This window comes from Nyctereutes procyonoides, unplaced genomic scaffold (genome assembly GCF_905146905.1).
Source record: "Nyctereutes procyonoides isolate TBG_1078 unplaced genomic scaffold, NYPRO_anot_genome, whole genome shotgun sequence".
In the NCBI taxonomy this organism is placed as follows: Eukaryota; Metazoa; Chordata; class Mammalia; order Carnivora; family Canidae; genus Nyctereutes; species Nyctereutes procyonoides.
The window spans coordinates 13718204-13741884 of record NW_026575134.1 but is presented as its reverse complement, the minus strand read 5'-3'; the positions used below and the strand labels follow the sequence as shown (position 1 = coordinate 13741884).

Here is a 23681-nt window from a genome sequence, read left to right as displayed (position 1 = left end):
TGATGATTGTCCTTCTCCGACTGACTTATTTCACTCCACGTAATAGGCTCCAGTTCTACCCACGTTGAAGCAAATGGTAGGTATTTATCCTTTCTGATGTCTGAGTAATATTCCATTGTATATATAAACCACATCATATTTATACATCCATCTGTTGAAGGGCACCGTGGCTCCTTCCACAGTTTGGCTATTGTGGACATTGCTGCTATAAACTTTGGGGTGCAAGTGTCCCATGGTTTCACTGCATCTGTATCTTTGGGGTAAATACCCAGTAGTGCAATTGCTGGGTGATAGGGTAGCTCTATTTTTAACTTTTTGAGGAAACTCCACACTGTTTTCCAGAGTGGCTGTACCAGTTTACATTCCCACTAGCAGTGCAAGAGGGTTCTCCTTTCTCCACATCCTCTCCAACATTTGTTGTTTCTTGTCTTGTTAATTTTAGTCATTCTCACTGATGTGAGGTGGGATCTCATTATGGTTTTGATTTGTATTTCCCTGATGGCAACTGATGCAGAGCATTTTTTCATGTGCTTGTTGGCCATGTGTAGGTCTTCTTTGGAGAAATGTCTGTTCATGTGTTCTGCCCATTTCTTGACTGGATTGTTTGTTTCTTGGGTGTTGAGTTTGGTAAGTTCTTTATAGATCTTGGATACTATAGCCCTTTATCTGATATGTCATTTGCAAATATCTTCTCCCATTTTGTAGGTTATCTTTTAGTTTTGTTGGTTGTTTCCTTTGCTCTGCAGAAGCTTTTTACCCTGATTAAGTTCCAATAGTTCATTTTTGCTTTTGTGTTCCTTGCCTTCATAGATATGTCTTGCAAGAAGTTGCTCTAAGCAGATTTCAAAGTTCCTCAAATTTCTACCTCAGATTCACTTTGTCCACATTTATCAAACCACTATGACTTTCCCCTAAACTTTCAACTTGTTCCTTTCCACCTCATTATTTTCCCACTTTATCTCTGATTTGTCACACTGTCTCATGTATATCTGTCCCTATAAGTAAGCTTAGTTCCACATTTATGTTTATGTTCACTTAGTAACTTTCCTCTCTTGTTCCTTTTTTTTAAATAATAGTTTCTTTTCACATATTATTTTATTTTATTTTATTTTTTATTTATTTATGATAGTCACAGAGAGAGAGAGAGAGAGAGAGAGAGAGAGAGAGGCAAAGACATAGGCAGAGGGAGAAGCAGGCTTCATGCACCGGGAGCCCGACGTGGGATTCGATCCCGGGTCTCCAGGATCGCGCCCTCGGCCAAAGGCAGGCGCTAAACTGCTGCACCACCCAGGGATCCCCCTCTCTTGTTCTAATAACCAGCTCTCTGTCTATAAAAACAAAGAATTAGGCTCCAAATAAGAAAATACTTGCCGAATACATTTTCACCTTTTAAAATGCTTTCATTGTATAACTAGGGTGCAGACGGTGAAAGTAATTGACTTTCAACTCAACTTGTTTGCTTCTGTAGAACTGGCTTCTTTTGTGTTTTTCATGAACCAAACTCCATTTAATTTAATGAAAAAAGTATATTCCTATCGGTCACAGGAGAAATCTACTTGTCTTTCCAAGGGAGAAGAGGACTAATTTTCCCAAAATGACAAGAGAAACTAGGCCAGCCAGAGTTAGAAAATCTCCTCTGGCCATTAACTTGGGGAGATGGGTTGATAACTTGCTCCCCACCATCCACACAGTAGCCTTAGTTCTATTAAGCTTCACTAGGATAAACAGCTTCTGAGTTTCAGTTTTTACCTAATAACACCTGGGTGCATTCTTTTAAGTTCAGTGATAAATCATTTCAGCATTCTATGGCTGCATCCATTGGCACTCCATGTACAATAGGATAAATTAGGACATACATTTTCTGGCATGGATTCCATTCAATTCAATACCTCTTCATATTTAGCTATAATCTCTAAGTATTGTACAGCATAAGTGGTCTGTGTAAGAACTGTGAATTTCTCCCCAACATGGTCTCTTTTCCAAGCATAATTACATCCTAGGCTTAAAGGCTCACACACCCCTTACCAGGGCACTAGGCAAGACACCAACCTTGATTTTCTGACCTTTGGACCATCTCTTCTATCACCTCCACTTCCTGATAAAATCTTCCTGCTATTTCTAAGCAAGTACAAGTACTGTCTAAGTACACATGAACCAAAAATGCACAGAGAGACTGCAGAACAAAGTGAGATCTAAAGTAACTGTCAAGCAATATTTGGGAGGATGGGGTAGGACAGGCAGATATATTTGGAGATATTTGAAAAGCTAAATGAGACAGAAGATGTATGTATACTACCCAAATTATCTCTGTTTCCATGTGCTCTATAAGGAGAGAAAATTGGATGGACATTTTTGCACTTTGCATCCTTAAGAAGATATCATCACTTATAATCATCAAAGGACAATCCGTTTGATTTTTTTTTTTTTTAAGTAAACTCTAACCTAATGTGAGGCTCAAACTCACAACCCTGAGACAAAGAATCATATGCTCTACTGGCTGAGCCAGCCAGGCACCCCCTAAGGGGAATCCTTGTGAAACTCCAGTTGTAGGGATTGGTTAACATGAAAAATACGAGGATACTTCCTTTAGTCTGTAATCAGAAGCACACTTGATCTGCTCAGTTAGGTTCTGGTTAAAGATGTAGAGTTGAACAGGAAAGCAATTTCTCTCTGGGATGCTATTTCACACATGGAACCTAAAATTGAGTGCCTGGTACCATTTTCTCATCAGCTATTTGTCTTAGGAGAAGTGAATAATGGAAATTACAGCTGTTTGTGTATTACATAAAGCCCTCAAATTTGTTGAGAATCTACAGACAATAGAAAAGACACTAATAATGTAAATCAGGAAAGACATGTTCCCTGTCCTTCAGAAACACAGCATCTATTTGGAGAAGCTTTAGAATGAAAGATTTAATTCCTTTTTGGGACTATAAGGGACTTTAAAGATCTTAGTTCAGGTCCCTCATTTCAGGAAAGGAGAATGCAGTACTGAGAGCTGACGTGATTTGTGATTTATTTAGAATCACATGGTCTGTAATGGTTCAAGATTAATCTATGAGTCAGTTCAACCTAAAACAACTTTTTCTTCCACATTTATTTTGTAAGAAGAATATTGCAGGCATACAAAAAAGTACCAAGAATAATATATTGAGGCTCCTGTACCCAGCTTAAGAAATAAAATATTATCTATATATATTATAGTCATTATAGAATCTCTATCTCTCTTTAATCTCTTTCCTATAAATCCCTCCCAAGAGGTAATCAGCATCCTGAGTTTCCTGTTTATCATTTCCATGCATATTTTAAACTTGACTACATTTATATATATATTCATAAATAATATATAGTATTATTTTCCATTTTTTAAAGCTTTATAAATGGTGCCATACTGTATATGTTATTCTGAACCCTGCTTTTTTTGCTCAACATATATTTGAGATTCGTGGATATTAGATATTAATAAATGTAATTCTCATTCAGTTTTGCTGCTATATACCACCACTTATTTATTCATTTTTATTTTTCTTGTCCATAAATAAGTAGATGGGTTCCAATTTTTTGCCATTTCATTAATACTTGCATACTCTTACCTTGGGCACATTGAGGATATATAGAAGGAGTCAAAGTGCTAGGACACATAGTATGCACATCTTTAAATTTTGCTGTATTCTAATTTAAGCTCTAGACTGCTCAGCTTCGCTGGGTTTGACTTTGTAAATCTATGTGCTTACTTCCATACTGTTGACTTCTGAGCTGAGTGCTAGTTTGAGACTTCAGTGATGAAGGAGCTTAACAGAAATAGCTACCTAGTGAAGAATGAAGACCAAGGTTGGTTTACATCTTGGTAACACTCCTGGAAATGCAAACGCAAACAGATAGATGTTGCTGATTGAGCTGGTGAATTTATCAGGGCTTATGGTGAACTCCAAAGGGAGAATTAACATATGTGTCTTCAAATGAAGAGATTGTTCCCTTGTGTCATCGTGGGGACATAGTAGAGAAGTACAGTCTTACCCAGTATGAGTAGACTTAGGCTTTCTATAAGGGTAGTAAAGAGTGATTATGTGATATAAGTTGCTTGACGCTATGAGGTCTTCTTCCCAGAGTACTTTCCCTGTGGTTGTTCCTGAAATTCAATGATTCATTTATCTAATACAGTCCTCCTAAAATACAAAGAATGGGATAGGAGGGTTCAAGTCAATTACTAAGACATAATATTTATTTACATCTAAATTAGAAGGAAAAAAAATAAATTAGAAGGACGTTGGTGGGGAGGGGATGAGGTAAGGTATGAAATCTCCTGAGGTATATAGATGCCTAGAGGTTAATAGTAATGAAGGCATAGCTGGGCTAAGTCTTTAAAACACATTTTGTTTACATCTCCAGGAAGCACTCCCTGTTACCTCTGCCTGCAAGTAACCACTCTGTTCTGATCTATTTCGTATCTCTTTCATAACAATTACCACACACTGAATTTTCCTATAAATGTATAGGATCAGGGGCCCATGCATAGTGGATCACATACCTGTTGTTGAACAAGAAACCATTCCTCAACTTAGTGGCTTAAAGCGATCATTTATTTGCTTATAGTTCTGCAATTTGGACAGGACTCAACTAGGTTAGTTCATTTAGCTTCATATAGTGGGCCTGGGGTACTGGGGGCCCCCGAGGAAACTCGACCTTCTGGTGCCTTTTTTTTTTTTTTGTAACTCACTGAAGTTTATTATGGCAACTAATTATACAAACATACCAGCAATCTGTAACACAGTTCCAGAAGCTCTCAAACCAGTAGAGTCCATTTGTGATTTCTCTTTATAAATAACTTACAAGAAGCAAGCACAATTGGCAAGGAACCGACAGCGTACGTGTAAATGGAGCATCTCAGGGCGAATACCCATTGATGGCATGCAGGCCAGGGCCAGGGGGCAGGCACCAGCCTCCAGCTGGAGGCTCTTGTGTGGCTACACCTAGCTAAGGTTGCAGTGGCTGAAGTTTCCTGCCATTTTCCTGGATTTCTCTTCATGTCATCTCTTTAACAGGATAGCAGAGATCTCTTTACCTGGTGGCTCTCTTCCAAAAAAGCACAAGTGAGGCTACTAGGCCTGGTAAGGATTAGGCCCAAACTGGCAATGTCACTTCTGCAACATTGCACTGGTTAAAGTAAGCCACAAAAACCAGCTTGGTTTTAAGGAAAGGAAAAATATACTCCATGTCTTGGTGAGAAGAACATTAATATACAGAAATGGAAGGACTTGCTGGAGGATACCTTTCAAGATAATATACCAGGCATAGTATCATATATAAAATATTTGATGGCTAAGTGAACAAAAGTGCTGTTTCCAAACTGGCAAGGGTGCTGAAGAAAAGCATACCTTTGAGGCCACCAGTGAATAAGAAAGTTAGTCTGCACCACTGCTGGTAGCATGAAACCCAGAAAAGGAACCACCAATGGACTTGCCTTCAAAGCAGTGCTTACCCAATTGGTTTGGTTGGAGCATAGTGTGGTAGTAATTAACTATTCACAAAAATTCCCATTCTCTCTCTTGCCAAATGCACACTCCTCTACTCACTCTGAAATTAGATGTGGTCATGTGATTTGCTATGGCCAATAAAATATGAGCAGACATAAAATCTGTCACCTCTAGACAAAAACTTAGGTACCAATATGCAACATTTCTCATTTTCCTTTTCCTGCTCTGGGGAGATGGAGCATCTGTCAATCTGGGTTCCTGAGAAAGTACAATGAGATTCTCACATTCTACACATTAATACTATAGTCTTTCTTAGAACCAACTTAAAAATCTGCATCAATAAGCTTTAAAATGTTCATTATCCTAAAATTAGTAAACTCAATTCCTAATATAGTCAAAATAAATGCTTACTTTTATGCACAAAAGGAAGGATTGCAAGGTTACTTATCAAATGAAAATATTGATGTACTGATGTAGCAAATGAAAATACATCAATATTTAACCTTCAGAGGACTAGGTAAATTAAACCAGGTCTGTGTTATGGCTGTTACATAGCCATTAAAAATTATATTTTGAGATAAATTTATTATTTAAAAAATAAAATAAAAATTATATTTTTGAGAAATATTTAAAGACATGATATTATGATTATTAACTATGTTAATGTTACTAAATAGGATACAAAGTATATATAAGGAATGATTTCATTTAAAAATAATTATACACATGGAAGTAGATAATAAAAATATGACAATTTCAATTGTTTATATCAAAGAGAATTGTTACTTTTTTGTTGTTTATTTTCCAAATTCAAGCAATGAAATTATATTGCTTATAAAACCAGAAAAATAAATAAGTGTTATTATTTTAGAGCTTATAATAAATGTCTTGTACCTCTAGCACTTTCAAGGCAGCCATTCATAAGCTATTAATAGTACACAATAAAAATGTTCTTGTTTATTTGTGAAACAAGGCAATAATTTGTTGGCTCGGTTGGCATATCTGAAAGTACCTGAAAGTTGCAGAAATAAATGATTTAATTATCCAGACATTGAGGCCAACTTTGACCAATTGTAAACTAGTCTGCATTTTCTGAATCATCGGGAATATGTGTGATTGGATAATCTAGAAGAAATAGATAAATTCCTGGACATATAAAATCTTCCAAGACCAAATCATGAAAACACAGAAAATATGATTAGATTGATTATTAGAAAGGGGGTTGAATCAGTAATCAAAAGCCTTTCAACAAACAATAAGAGTCAAGGACCAGATGTCTTCACTGGTGAATTCTACCAAACATACAAAGAAGAGGAGGGAATACTTCCAAACTCATTTTACAAGGCCAGCTACTAAAATCAGACAAGAACTCTAAGAAAAAAAAATTACAGGAAAATATCCTTGATGAACATAGATGCAAAAATTCTCAAAAAAATATTAGCAAACTCCATTCAACAATGCATTAAAAGAATCATATACCAAGATCAAGTAGGATTTGTTCCAGGAAGGCAAGAATGCTTTAATATCTACAAATCAAGCAATGTGATACACCACATTAACAAAGCTTAAAAATTACATAATCACTTTAATAGATATGGAAAATGCATCCAACAAACTTTAATATACATTTATGATAAAAATTCTCAGTAAAGTTAATATACAGGGAATATACCTCAACATAATAAAGACCATATATGACAAACCCACAGCTACCAGCTTTTCAGGAACAATATAAGGATGCCTATTCTTACCACATTCTTTCAATATAGTATTGTAAGTCCTAGCTAGCAATTAGGCAAGACAAAGAAATAAAGGGTATTCAAATTGAAAAGGAAGAAGTAAAACTATCACTATTTGCAAATGCCAGGATCCTAAATAAGGAAAACCCTAAAGATTCCATCAAAAAACTGTTATAACTAATGAATGAATTCAGTAAAGTTGCAGGATACAAAATTAGGATACAAAAATCACTTGTGTTTCTATATAATAATAATGAGCTACCAGAAAGATAAATTAAGAAAACAATCTCCTTTATAATCACATCAAGAAGAATAAAATGCCTAGGAATAAAGTTAAGGTGGTGAAAGATGTGTATATTGAAAACTATAAGGCAATGATTAATGGAGCTGAAGAAGAGACAAATAAATGGAAAGATATGCCAGGCTCAGAGATTGGAAGAATATTGTTAAAATAACCATACTATCCAAAGGTATCTGCAGGTTCAGTGTATCTCCTACAAGAATCCTAATGGCGTTTTTCACAGAACTGGAACAGATCATTCTAAAATTTGTGTGGAAGCACAAAAGACTCCCAAAGAGCCAAAGGAATCTTGAGAAAAAAAACAAAGCTGGAGGCAACACACTGTCATGTCTCAAACTATATTACAAAGCTACAGTAATCAAAACAGTATAGTGCTGTCATTAAAATAGATACATAGATCAATGAAACAGAATAGAGATCCCAGAAATAAACTCACACATACATGGGTCAATTAATTTATAACAAAAGAGCCAAGCATATGTACAGGGAAAGGCAAATCTCTTCAGTAAATGGTGTTGGGTGGACAGCCACATGCAGAAGAATAAAACTACAATGTGTATCCTACATCGTACACAAAAACTACTCAGATTAAGGACTTGAATGTAAGACTTGAAACCATAAAGTTCCTAGAAGAAAACATGGCCAACAAGCTCCTTGACATCATGTCTTCATGATGTTTTTTTGGATCTGACTAAAAGCAAAGACAACAAAAGCAAAAATAAACAAGTGGAATTACATCAAACTAAAAAGTTTCTGCATGGCAAAGGAAACCATCAACAAAACAGAAAGGCAATATACTGAATGGGAGAAAATATTTGCAAATGGTACATCCAAAATACATAAATAACTCATACAACTCAATAGCAATAAAAACATACAACCTGATTTAAAAATGGGCAGAGAGTCTGAATAAACATTTTTTCCAAAAAAGTCATATAATGGCCAACAGTCACATGAAAATATCACTAACCATCAGAGAAATACAAATCAAAACCACAATGGGATATTACCTCATACCTGTTAGAATGACTATTATAAAAAAGACAAGAAATATCAAGTGTTGGCAAGTATGGGGAGAAAAATAAACTTTTGGTGCACTGTTGGTGGGAGTGAAAATTGATGCAGCCATTATGGAAAACAGTGTGGAATTTCCTTTAAAAATTAAAAATAGAACTACTGTATGTACCATTAATCCATTTCTGAGTTCCTGAAGAAAACAAAAATACTAATTTATAAGCATACATGCATCTCCATGTTCGTTGCAGCATTCAACAGCCGAGATATGGAAACAACCTAAGTGTTTACTGATAGATGAATGGATAAATAAGATATGGTGTGTACATACACACACACATACACACACACACACACACTGGAATATTACTCAGCCATAAAAAATTAAATCTTGCCATTAGTGACAACATGAATGACCTTGAAGGCATATGTTCAGTGAGATAAGTCTGACAAAGAAAGACAAATCCTGCATGAGCTCACTTACATGTACAATTCATACAACGATAACAACAACCAGCACCCAAGTTCATAGATACAGAGAAAGATTGGTGATTGCCAAAGTGAGGGGTGAGGGATGATGGGAGTCAAAAGTTACAAACTTCCAGTTGTAAAACATTTAAGTCATGGGGATGGAATATACAGCATAGTGACTGTAGCTGATATGATATGGTGCCGCATATTTGAAAGTTGCTAAGAGAATAGAACTAAAATCTCTCATTACAAAAAAAATGTTTTTTCTAATTTTATGATAGATGTTAACTACACTTATTGTAGTAATCATTTCACAATATATTCAAATATTGAATCATGCTGTATACCTACAACTCATATAATGTTATATGTCAGTGATACTTCAATTAAAAAAAGGGAATTTTAAAAAGTTTGCATGGACTTTGGATCCTGATGCAATTAAAATAGCCATGAATGAACTTTTGAGGCAATTAATGAAATAGTCACTGGGTAATATGTGATGTTAAGGAATTATTATTTTGTTAAACATGAAAGTGGCATTTTTGGTAGTTTGTTTACTTAAGGAGAGACTTCTGAAAAATTCATAGGTGATGTGATGTAAGGTGGAAGACAAAATGTGATTGACAGATGTTGATGTTTGTTATGTCAGTATGTGCAATTCATTCTACACTTGCTTGACTTCTATGCATGATTAAAATTTTCCATATAAAACTTTAAAAAGAAAATCTTACAAAACTTTACCAGCAAGAAAACTAAAAATAGCTTCACTGAGTTTGAATTTCAAACAATCTGGTGCACTGAAGGTGGACAGAAGAGCAGAGGCCTGCATAGAGAGGAGGGGAATGAGAGGTAGGGAAACCAGTTGGGGGCACAATGTCCATGTGTCCCGGATATACATCCTCTCAGCCCCCCACCCATTTATTCCAGAGCTCATTTATTTTAGGCAACAGTTAAGAATCCCCAATGGGCTGACTCAAATTTGGAATCAGGAAGGACAATGATCCCCATGCGTGTAGAAAGTAATTTCTATTCTTGGTATGTGGCTTTTACCCCCCCATGATCAAAGTTACCTCTGCCTAAGCCCATGGCCCCTGGAGTTCCTGCCTTATTTTCTTGTGAAGCAAGCAGATGAATAGAAAGAGACTAATTAAACCTATAATCATTGAGAAGTCAGCAAAATCTAGAGGAGGCTCGAAAAATGGGACTCCCTATGGTTCAGCTACATGGACCAGCAGGCTTTTGAAGTCCAATGTATAGATGTATAATATAACAAAGGCAGAATTTGGGGGAAAAGCAAGGGATCTCGCTAATGGATATAGTCTGCTTTCCTGTTACAAGGAAAGTCTCCCTACAACTGGTTATTTGCAGGTTTGTGTATTTGTTTCTTGGCTTTGAAAAAAGACTGAGTGGAGAAATCAGTAAGTTAAAATACAGAAAGTGCTATAATTACTTTTTTAAAAAGCCTGTTCTTTGCAAAAATCAACAAAATAAGCCAACTATTAACTAGTTATTCAAAAAAATAAAAGGAAAAAGCATTGTTATGCAAAATAAGAAATGATAAAAGGGAAATCATTATTGGAAGAAGGAAACTTTAAAAGCCATGGGAGATTATTTTTGAACAATTTTAAAGAGATAAATTTGAAAACCTAGATGAAATGGGTAATTTTCTAGGAAAACAGGGCTCATCAAAACTGAATGCAATAAAGGTCAAAGAGAAAAAATTCCTAGAAAAGAAATAGAGAAAATTATCAAGGGGCTACAACCCTCAAAGAGTACCTGCCAGGGGCATCTGGGTGGCTCAGTCAGTTAAATGTCCAACTCTTGATTTTGGCTCAGGTCATGAGTTCAAGGTCATGAGATTGAGGCCCTTGCTGCAAAAAATCAAACCATACAAGTACTTCAAGAAAACATGTGTGAATTTATCTATTACCAGGGCATGGGGGACAATTCAGAAACAATAAAGGAAAATAGTTTTAAGCTCCAATATATTAAAACTTAAAATACTTTGCATAGCAAAGAACAGCATAATCAAATGAAAAAGAAAAATGTCCAACGAGGAGTAAATATTTCTACTTATATTACAAAAAGGGATTGATCTCCCTAACATATAAAGAGCTCTTAAAAATGTAGAGGAAAGGGACCAGAAATCTATTAAAAATGTTAAGCAAGGGATGCCTGGTTGGCTCAACAGTTGAGCATCTGCCTTTGGCTTAGGGTGTGATCCCAGAGTCCCGGGATCGAGTCCCACATCAAGCTCCCCACAGGGAGCCTGCCTCTCCCTGAGGGTGTGTGTCTCTCATGAATAAGTAAATAAAATCTTTAAAAAATGTTAGGCAAAAAACCAGAACAGATCAGAGAAAATTAAATGTAAATAGCAATTGAATGCACAAGAAGATCCATAAATCTCATTCACATGAGAAATATATATAAGATTTCACTGATTTGACATTTCTTATATGGGCAAAAATCCAGAAGTTTGAAAATACATAGTGGGTAAGGGCACAAAGAGGCATACACTGCTGTTGGAAAAATACTACAACTCCACATGATCAGGGATTTGGCAATCCCTAACAGCATTTTACATGAATTAACAGAGTAATCCCACTTTTAGACTGTACCAGGAAGATACACCATCATAAAGGAAATAATACATGCACAATGTTATTCATGATGGCACCACGTATACTATCAAAATATTATAAACTCAAACACCTACTAAAATAAAGAACTTGTTGAATAAACTATAGTTGCTCCCACACAATGCTGTGCAACGTAGCTGTAAAAAAATAAAAAGATCTCTATGTGCTAATACAAAGTGTTTCTGCTGAAAACAGCAAAATGCAGAATGAGATGAGTATGCTTCTTCTGAGCTAGAAAAGAAGGGGGCAGAGAGGCAGACAGATGATAAGTAGTAGAAAGAGAGAGATCTGCTCATTTGCTTATTTTTTTCAAAATGAGACACTAGAAAAACAAGTCAGAATCTAAGAAAATAGGCTTATCCATGTGAGAGATAGAGTAGAAGGGAGAAAATGGAAAAACAATACTCCAAGGATTCCATTTTATACGGTTTCGAGCTTGAGTCACATAAATGTTTTACTGCAGTCTAAGACTTAAATTAAGGCTTGATGTGATGTGCTGCCTTGACATCTGGTAAAATCAGGACTGTCTTGAACTGAGGTTTCCTCCCTGCTCTGCTCCTGGGGATATCAGGGCCTCTAGCCTCACAACCTTCTTTTTCAAAGGGACCAGACACTGTTTTTATGTATCCTGAGCACAGGGTTTCTGTTTTCTGCTGGCTCACAGAATGATTCCATGGAGCCAATCGCATCCTCCTGCAGGAGTCAGTCACATCCTCTGCAGGAATCAGGGGGCAGCCCATCCTCTTGATACTACAAAAGCCTGCCTCCCACAGCTCTTCTGTTCACTCTGTTCTTGAAAACAGCCCTGGTGTGACCCTGCATGAAGTAGGATCTCCTCCTCCCTTCTCCCCCATGCTGGGAGCATAAGTGACTAATAAACTGCTGTCTATCTTATTGGTCCAGTGTCAGGTATTACGTGTCTGGTTATTGCCCTAATCCTAGGGTGAGAACCTCTCCCTCATCAATGGGATGAATCGGAGGCAATTAAAACATTTACATGATCAAAAGCAAAATAAAACTTTTTTAAAAAAAAAAGTCAAACCAAAAAATTGAAAACAAACCAAATAGAAAATACATTCTTACATCAGAAAAATACTTCAAAAAAAGACTACTTCATAGGACTGTTTATTTTTAGACTATATTCCAATATTTAATAATAGTGGTACTGTAATTTTGAAATTTTTTATGTATTTGTAGTACAGAGAAAACTAGGAAATAAATGGCTAGGGACCCAGATTTTCAGTGGAAATAAAAGGGGACACAAATAGAACATCAACAAAGAAAAATTCTAATGTTAAATGTTAATTTGAAATATCAATGAAAATTAATGGGTTTTTTTTAAAGGTATGTAGGTAGATCGCTGTCCATTACCCTTGATGCAGTATCATCCTTTAGTAATGAGCATCACTAGTCCAATCATTTTGATTTCCATATGCTATTTCCCAGCTAAAGAAACCAGGACTTTCTGGAGAAATGGCTTATGTACAAGGTGAGAGCAGAGTATCTTCTTGCATAGAAAGCACAGGAGTGCTCAAATATGACACACAAACCAACTGAGAGGAGCCATTACTGGTAATATCTGGCCTAATTTAAATATCAAGAAGAATAAGGACTGTAATTCATTGAACAGATTGAATAAATAAAAATCCACAAGTCTGGGATCCCTGGGTGGCGCAGCGGTTTGGCGCCTGCCTTTGGCACAGGGCGTGATCCTGGAGACCCAAGATCGAGTCCCACCCACATCGGGCTCCCTGCATGGAGCCTGCTTCTCCCTCTGCCTGTGTCTCTGCCTCTTTCTGTGTCTTCCATGAATAAATAAATAAAATCTTTTTTTTTTTATTTATGATAGGCACACAGAGAGAGAGAGAGAGGCAGAGAGACAGGCAGAGGGAGAAGCAGGCTCCATGCACGGGAGCCCGACGTGGGACTCGATCCTGGGTCTCCAGGATCGCGCCCTGGGCCAAAGGCAGGCGCCAAACCGCTGCGCCACCCAGGGATCCCAATAAATAAAATCTTAAAAAAAGAAAGGTTTCTTCGACAGCAACATGGAGCACAGAAAAGACTTGAGAAATTCTAAGACGACAAGCTGTGGTGGTTCAGGTCAGGAACTCCGCAGTGAGGTGGAGAGGAGGCAACAGCTGCGGAATTTATTTGAGAGGCAGAGTCACCGTGACTTAGGAAGAGTAGGAGGAATGCAGAGATATCCAAACCCTTTACTTAATGGATGAGGAGTAGACAGATTGAGTTACTTGTTTAAGAATCAAAATTTAAGGGATGCCTGGGTGGCTCAGCAGTTGAGCATCTGCCTTCAGCTCAGGGCATGATCCTGGGGTCCTGGGATCGAGTCCAACATTTGGCTCCCTGCAGGGAGCCTGCTCTCCCTCTGCCTATGTCTCTGCCTCTCTCTCTCTCTCTCTCTCTCTCTCTGTCTCTGTGTGTGTCTCATGAATAAAATATTTTTAAAAAATCCACAAGTCTGTGCTTATATTAAAAAACAAAAGACTCCAGAGCCCCAGAGTCACAGCCAATTCCTACTGCAGTCCCACATTTGCCCACCTCCTCTTTCTTTTCAACCTGACAGATGCCACTGTGCCTTTCCCCAAGGACTTCCTGGCTAATGGAGTGGCCACTGCCACCTCCAAGACTGTGGTAGTGCTGGTGGAGTGGGTCAAGCTGCTGCTGCAGATGTAGCATGCCAGCAAGCAACTCACCACAGAGAAGTAATACAAGGGCATATAGACTACCTGGTTCATAACCCCACAGAGCACTGAGTCCCGTCCTGCCTGGTAAGTAGGCCAAAGTCAATGGATACTTCCCTGCTCAGGCTCTCAACTTTGCCTTCAGGGATAGATACAAGCAAATCTTCCTGGGTGTGGACAAGAGACCCCAGTTCTGGCACTATGCAAGGAATCTGGCATCAGGTTGGTGCCACTGGGGCCACATCTTTGTGTTCTGTGTATCCTCTTGATTTTGCCCTTACCCGTCTAGCAGTGGATGTGGGCAAAGCTGGAGCTGAAAGGAAATGCAGAGGCCTCGGTGACTGCCTGATTAAGATCTACAAATCTGGTGGAATTAAGGGCCTATAGCAAATTTAACATATCTATGCAGGATACTCTCATCTACCGAGCTGCCAATTCCAGATCTGTGACACTGCAAAGGGAATGCTTCTAGATCCCAAGGATACTTCCATCTCCATCAGCTGGATGATCGCACAAGCTGTCACAGCGGTTGCTGGGTTGACTTCCTCTCCATTCAATACTGTTTGTGGCCTTACGATGTGATGGTGCAGTCAGGGCACAAAGGAACTGACATCATGTATATACAGGCACGCTTGACTGCTGCTGGAGGAAGATTGCTCTTGATGAAGGAGCCAAAGCTTTTTTCATGGGTGCCTTGACCAATGATCTGAGAGGCATGAGTGGTACTTTTGTGGTTGCCTTGTATGATGAAATCAAGAAGTTTGAGTAAGTTATTTCCTAGTTTTTGCTCCTCGTGAACAGGTATGTTGTATCATATATTTTAAACATTCTTGACAGACTGTTGGCTATTTATCAACGGCAACTATTTACTGGCTGAAAATGGGAAGTAATAGTATTCACCTGACCAGTTTTCTCTTAAAGCCATTTCCATGATGATGGGACTCAATTCTATTTTTTATTTAAGTCACTCCTGATAAATAAGTTTGAAGAAATAAAAAAAAAATCTGAAATCAAAAAATAAATAAGTAAAAATTAAAAAAAACCTGAAATTAACCTATTTGCCAGCATTAAAGATGATAGGTCATCTTCTTATTCAGAAAATCAGTAATTTAAGGGTAACTAGAATTTATCCTCCATCACTGGAAGTATAGTCCATCGTCAATTGACAAAGGGAGGTTTTTAAAAATGTCTTGAAACAGACATGCCTAATAATGAATGAAGGAGAAATGTCAGAAGCAGAAAATTATCCATATGACAAACTTCAATGAGATATATTTAGGCAAGAATCATCAATAAATACTAAATCCATTAAGTAAGAGTATGGGGGTGGGGAATAGGATATCTGCAGTGTGAGATGACCTGGCAATAACAAAGGGAAAACATAACTGTACAAGGGAAGAAATCTGTCACCACCTTATACTAATGATCAAATTAGTATCATTAATGGTGAAGCTGTGAGAGAGCACAAGCCTGTTGAAACGATACAGTATGAATTATGCAGATTACCTAGGTCGTGTCCTTACCAAAAATATTTACTCTGACTCTACTGGTCTAGCATCTTCACATGGTTAATGTCATGAGTAAAAGAATCTAGATTAAAAGAAACATCATAAGTCATGCATGGTTTTATCATAGTCAGAAGAATCTGCTATAGTTGGTCTTTTGGAGACAATGGAAAGTTGTATTATAGACTAGTCAGCAAATGATATATTTGTTATCTTTTTATATATTGTTTATATTTTGGGGTGCAATACAGTATCATAAGGAAATACTGTTATTTTTAGAAGATATTTGCTGAATTGTTTGTAATGGAAATGTCATAAGACTGCAAATTACTTTAAAATTGTTCTGCAAAAGTTTGATAGGTGATAGAGCATATATAGTAAAAGGGCAATGGTTTTTCAATGTGAGTGATAGACATAGGATTTACCATTCTTTCAAGTTTTCTGTGCAATTAAAAATATTTATAATAAAAATTTATAAGATTTTCATTTTATAGCATCTACTTTTTAAAATCCCAACAGTCACTTGTTTCTAAGGCATGGCCAAGCTTGCAGCTGGCCAATGATCCCACCAAGAAAAAAACCAAATGGGGTAAACTTCAAAAATCCTCTAACGAGTCAAGGCATCAAAGAGCTGCTGATACAGCATGATAGCTGACTTTTGCAGCCGCTTTTGCTCTGGGAGATATTTGCCAAATCTGGGCCCAGGGCAGGAGGCTGTGCACCTGGACTTTGCTTAAACATAGGAGCACTGCTGGGGGACAGAAAAACCAGAGACCTTCGGTGGTCTCATGGAGAGACAAAACCAAAGACTTGAGGGCTGATGGCCAGGTAGTAACAGAAAAACAGAGAACCAAGCCTAATGCATAGGCTAGACTCTCCCTGAGACATTTGTCAAATTCTGGTTCTGTAGAGGGCATTAGGCTAAAAGCCAAGAAGAAACCTGCTAACAAGCTGAATGGGGTGTTCTGCAGTCTCCCTGTGATGTGTGTGGGGATTCAAGTTCAAGCCCACCAGGGGACAGTGCCCCAGTGAACACACTAGGCTCTTGGTCCAAAGATCTTAAAAATTATCCTTGGTATACAGAAGAAAATTAGAGGTGGACAGAACCTTTGAGAAACTGCAACCAGTCTTAACTCTGCCTAATTCCTGGCTGGATCAGAGGAATCAGCTATTACTCTATCTGCTGATAGAGATAGAATGATAAAGCCTCTGAGAGCAATTAATGTCATCTGGATCCTTTACAATGACCACCACAGGTCTCAGTGCCACATAAAGATGACAATGCCCAGAAGCAGAAAAAGAAATATCCCTTTATGTGCCTCTTTTTAAGAGCAAGGGGAGGGGTGCCTGGGTGGCTCAGTTAGTTGAGCAGCAGCAGATTCTTGGTTTTGGCTCAGTCATGATCTCAGTGTCATGAGACTGAACCCCTTGTCAGGCTCTGCACTGAGCGCAGAGTATGCTTGAGATTTTCTTTCTCTCTCTGCCTGCCTTTCCCCTGACTCACACTCCCTAAATGAATAAATGAATGAATGAATAAATAAATACTCTTTAAAAAAAAAAGAGCAAGGAGATATTTCCCTAAACCTAATCCCTGACTTCTCCTCACATCTTCTTGCCAGGGCCTACCTTAATCATAGGGCAAGGATGATGAGATGCTTAAACTGATCAGGGCTCATCATTCCCCTTACTCCCAATGGCTCTGGAGAGGGACTCAGCCTCTTTAGAAAGACATGGTCTCTTAGAGGAGGATGAACTTAATCAGACTCTATTAGCAAGAAAAGAGGGAACACTAAATAGGCAACCAACCATGTTGCCACAACATCTAGCAGCCATTAGTATGGGACCTCAGGTAAGTTATTCAATCTCTTTGAGCTACAATTTTCTCATCTGTAAAATTTAGATAATACCTCAAAAAGGCTGCTACATATATTCAATAAAAATATATATAAAATATATCATTTTATTTATTTTTAAAGATTTTATTTATGTATTCATGAGAGAGAGGCAGAGACACAGGCAGAGGGAGAAGCAGGCTCCATAAAGGGAGCCTGATGTGAGACTCCAAACTGGGACTCCAGGATCACACCCTGGGCTGAAGGGAGGTGCTCAACCACTGAGCCACCCAAGGTTCCCAAATAGATCATTTTAAATATATTTTAAGCATATTTTAAATTATGAAATGTCTAGCTTATTCTTAGTGATTCAATAGTGTTGGCTAATATTGTTTGCCATGTTTTTGAGTCCCTTCTTTAGACATCTTTCACCTGTCAGTGGTCTTTTTTTTTTTTTTAATTTTGTTTATTTATTCATGCGAGACAGAGAGAGAGAGACACAGACAGAGGGAGAAGCAGGCTCCCTGCGAGGAGCCCGACGTGGGACTCAATCCCGGGACTCCAGAATCATGCCCTAGGCCAAAGGCAGACGCCCAACCGCTGAGCCACCCAGGTGTCCCTCAGTGGTCTTTTTAAGCATGACTACCCAATTCCAATCCATGTGTCAGTGTGTGCTGAATGGCCCAGACAGTAGGACTAGTATCTATCTCGCTCTTCCTTCTCAACATGCTATTCTGACACCTGGAGAGGCATCTCCAGGAAAACAGTCCTCAGTGTGAACTAAGGCCCACAGGGAAGACAATTCTTTCCCCGCCATCACTCACGCTCTCTCTCTCTCTGGTGCCCCAATTCTGCCTTTAACCGAGTGTATTAATTTCTTATTAATTTCTTTCTTTTCAATTAATAAAAGTACAGGATTCAGTGGTAAGTGATATACGAACCACAGGACAAATGGCACATGTTCTAAGAGTTCCATTTTTTACTGAGAGACTTGGGAGGGGTGGGGATGGAGAGTTAAATAATAAGATTTATTCTGAAATCAAATTCAATGAAAGTAATTATTACTTCATTTTAATACCAAAGTAGACGCAATATGGAAAACACAAAACTTCCATGGATCTTACAAACACAATGCAAGGTTTGAGGAAAATTTCCCTTTGGAGTGACTGTCCATTTTCCTCTGTCACTACTATAGGAAAGGTTTTATGCTTTGTGCTTCTGATTAAAAGCATGTTCTGAACTTTCTCTTTTTAAGGAAATACTAGGAGTCCCTACTGAGTTTGGCATAGAATTTTTTCTTTGAATAACAGGAGTGATGGGAAAGCATGCCAGCAAAGGATACCTGTGGAGGAGGTGTTCATCCCTGAAGGGCTTCGGGATAAAGGTCTCAAAGCAAGGAGAGAAGGAGCAGTAGACACTGTTTTGCCAGGTTTAGCCACTCTCACAGGTTTAGCAAAATCTGATGAAGCAATAAGGAGTAGATGCTAAGCGTGTGGACAATGGCTTGTGGTTGTGCCATCTGCTGTTTTTATCACCCTGGCCAATGTGCTCTGTGCTCCAGGCCTTGGTTCTTTCTACTGCCCCAAGGGCACAATGGCGCCTCCCTTCTGTGCTCACAATGAGATCAGGTGAAGGAAGCTGACATAGGCAAAGTACTGAGTACAGATCCTGGCACAAAGCGAAGTGTTTAATAAACATGATATAACCTATAAAGCTTACTTTACCAATCAAAGGCCCCAAAAGCTTCTTTTTGTAACTATTGAACTTGTATCTATGAGCGAGGATTCTGCGATCACAAGGAATGCTATTCCTCCCTTACTGGGGAGACATGCCTAGCTGTGGTAAGTCTAACACCCAGGGGGATATTTTGTGCAAGGAATTATCCCAAGATAATCCAGCCTTATCTTTGGTTCTATAATTCATTACTCCTGGTAACCTGCTTTGAAACAGGAAAGAAGATGATCTCTTTGCTAGTTAGTATAACCAAGTGAGCTGGATATAAGCAGGTTGGAGGTAACAAAGATAAATCAGACATAGACCCACTTTTTAAACAACTTACCCTCAAAAAAACAACAACCCAGAAAAACCAAAAAATAAGCAAACAAAAAAAAAACACTAACTCACTCTTCAGAGATAAGGCATGCCAGAATCTATCATAGCAGGAGAGAAAGTGCTAAGTGTCCCAAGGTTACAAATAAAATACCATGAAAGTTATAGAGAAACCACATGTTGTCTCCACTTCAAATCCAGATTAGTTACAAATTAAGGGGAACAAGATTTAAAGGAGAAATATTTTCTTAAAAAAAAAAAAAGATTTTATTTATTTATTTATTAGAGAGTGAGGGAGTGAGAGAGCACAAAAGCCAGGCAGGGGCAGAGAGAGAGAGAGGGTGAAGCAGACCCCCTGCTGAGCAAGGAGCATGACTTGAGGCTTGATCCCAGGACCATGTGATCATGACCTGAGCTGAAGGCAGATGTTTAACTGCCTGAGCCACCCAGGCGCCACTAAAGGAGGAATATATTCGTCAAATTATATTTGCAAGAAATAGACACTCATTTGCTTTAATACAGGACGGCTGCTGTCTTGAAATTCTTTAAAAATTTTTGACCAAGGAATCTCACATTTTCACTTTTCACTGGGCCCTGCAAATTATGTAGTTGGCCCTCAGTGGAACCCAGGGGGTCAGGAAAGTAGGTTGGGAAGCAGACAGCATCCAGGATCCACCAGAGCGCAGGTGACAAGTTAGTTGCTTGCAGGGCCCTGGGTTCCTCCATGCACGCCTACTATTTCTGCTACTATCAATGAATTACCTCACATTTTACTGCATTTATCTTTTGGATTTTGCTTAATTGTGGCTTTTGTTCGCTGGTAACCTCTCAAGGACCTGTTGCCTCATGGCCTGTTCCCTGCATTCTACTAACTGCAGCTATTTCTTTAGCTTACAGGAACCTGCCTCAGAGAGAATGTGATACAGCATTCGTGCACTCAGTCCTTCCCACAGCCCTCTGAAGAAAATACTGCCATTACTTCCATTTTCCAAACGAGGACCCTTGAATTATTATACGATAGTAGTAAAAGTGACATCATACATAGGAATCAAGTGCTCTCAGAGCAAATAAAAATACTTGAACAACTACAAATTTGCTGGCTATATTTATGATTTCCAGGAGGAACTAACAACTGAGCTGAGGCTTTAAAGATCAAAAGCATTTTTTTTTTTTTTTTTGGCTAAGAAAGGGGATTATTCCAGGCAAAGGGAACAACATTAGCAAAGGCATAAAGAGAATATGTTCCTTCTGGACCAGACACATTGACTGGGGCTGAACCTGGAGTTCCCAGGGGCTAGTCTCTGAGACAGAGGTGTTGTGGGGAAAGAGACTGGGAATATAACTTGAGGTCGTGTGTAAGAACGTGGATTATCCCATAGAAGATGGGATACCACAGGGTATTAGATATTGGGGGGATGAGTGGCATGAGCGGTTGTTTATAAAAGAAAACTAGCATAAGAGCGGAGCATCAGGAGGAAGCAGGGTTGAGGCAAGGAAGCAACGGATGAGAGAGGCAGATGGTTTCAATGGTTTGAACTGGTGCCATGAGGAAACTACTGCAACATGCATGCCAAGGGGAACCCTGACAGAAGTTACTGAGCCCTTGCAAAGGTGTCAGGACAGAATTCAATGTGCTCAGAACTGATGGGGAGGCTCTGTGATGACACAGGGATGGGCAAGGGTCAATGGTGACCACCGGAAAAGAGAGTGATTAAAATCAATGTTTTTTTTTTCTTAATGACAATCAAAGAATCCTAGTCAAAATGCTCTGCTTTGGCTGATGGGACAGGGGATCAGGAGTAGTGAAAGGCCTGGGAGAAGTTGAAAAGGAATTTAATTCTTCCAGTTTTGTCAGAGCTAGGGAAGCGGCAGGGTAGGCGACGGACCAGTATGGTTGCCAACAGCTTCTTGGCGTTTTCTCTGGCTTCCCCACTGTCTGGAGACTAGACTCTCACAACATCCATTTTCCAGGTACACTGCACTTCTTCACCAGCGTGATAAATTAAATTCCTTTTTAGCTTTGATTTTCTTCATAGCCACAGGAGACTACAGTGTGCAAAGTACAAAGTCAGCCGGTCTGACTTACAAGAGGCTGGGACATCCTGTTCCATAAACATCTGTCATGAGACCAAAATAACCCATGTCTTTAGTGGCCAAATTTTGACAGCTATAAACTGCTTCCTGCTTTTAGTATAGAATCACTGACAAAATTCTTATTTGGGGGCCCCGCTGTTTAAAAACATTTTTAAAAATACAAATAATATAAATGTATTATAGAAAATACAAATGTGTATGGAGAAATTAAAATTTACCCAAAATATCATCACACAATGAAAGTCACCAATAGCACATTACAACCAGCCTTCTTCAAATATGTGTTTTTCAGTTGTACAATCTATACTATTTTGCAACTTTTTTCTTACCAATATTTTTATCTCCATTAACAAGACAATGAAAATGATTTTACATCTTACAATGATTCTTAATTGTAGAACATCTGCACAATTAAATGTTAAATGTGATTTTTTTTAAAATGTAATCTCTACCTCCAATGTGGGGCTCAAATTCATAACCCCAAAATCAAGAATGGCACACCTAAATGTTTTAATTTGGTTGTATTTATATTTTTCTACCTTACATTTGATTTTCTATATTCTCACCCTCTTAAGTCCTCTGTGTCAGCCAGTCTTGTGCTTTTATTTGCCTAGGTCAACGGGATCTTTATGTTTCACACATTGACCAGTGCTTCCTACTCATTAACAAAGTCCAGTCGCCCATCGACCTAGCCTATGATGCCCCCTCCCCACACTTGCTGCCCTCTGGCTCCCTTCCCAAGACTCTCCTAGCAGAACATGTTCACATTCAGTCACCTAGCATTTTTAAAAAGGGTAACTTGCTATGAAGATCATGGTGTTCTGTTCACATAAAGCCCAACACAGAGGAAAACCTTCCTTTCCCAGGCCATACCTCTAAGTGCAATCTTTCCCAACCATCTTGCAGACACCTGCTTCTGGAGAAAGAGAGGAGAGAAAAGGAGGGGGGTGGGAGGAGGAGGAAGACAGAAGGAATGGCTGGCTAATTCACTGCAAATTCATTGCCGCTGTGAAACAGAACATAAACACCAAGGCCTACTGGTGCTCAATCTGTAATAGCAGCCTTATTTTATATCAAACACAGCTCTATTTGTCTTTCGTTTCAAGTCTTTAATCTTGAGGAAATGAGAGCATAAAAGCCTATGATATTAAAAGTTAGAGACTAACTGGCAATTCGCTGATAACTCAGGATTGACGTCACTGGGTAAAGGGAGGCACTAAAGAGAGGAAGGCTATCTGACATCACTAAGCTGTGGAAGGAACAGCTAAGGAAAGTTGTATAATCTCGGTTGACTTACATAACTCCTCTACACGTAAATTGCTGGATCTGTAAAATTGAGTAGTATATATAGTAAGTGCTCAATAAATGGTACTTTTTTTTAGTACCTTATACAGTGTTAGACTTAAAACACCTACTTGATAAGTTTCATGGAATAGATATTAATGGAATGTAATCATTGCTGCTATAGCAGAGGTATGTATTTCAGACTATTCCATAGTCTGATAAAACAAACAAAAACATATGACAATCATTGTTGTGATTCTTCATTGTCCAAGCAATCTTCTGACAAATTTGGGTTGTCTCAGGGAAGGCATGCCCAAGCATTCTAATGATTAGAAAAGACTGCTCTCTTTTCTTTTTTAAAATAGTTTATTATTTATTCACAAGAGACACAGAGAAAGAGAGGCAGAGACAGAGGCAGAGGGAGAAGCAGGCTCCGTGCAGGGAGCCCGATGTGGGGCTCGACCCCGGGACCCCAGGATCACACCCTGAGCCAAAGGCAGACTCTCAACTGCTGAGCCGCCTAGGTGTCCCAGACTACTCCTCTCTTAAAATGAATGAGTGTTGGGGCATGGGTGGCGTG

At 38.6% G+C, this 23681-nt stretch overlaps 1 pseudogene; it reads left to right on the top strand.

The window, feature by feature from the left end:
- Positions 1-13683: 13683 nt before the first annotated feature.
- Positions 13684-15106, top strand: LOC129494148 (ADP/ATP translocase 2-like; annotated as a pseudogene).
- The last annotated feature ends 8575 nt before the right edge of the window (positions 15107-23681 follow it).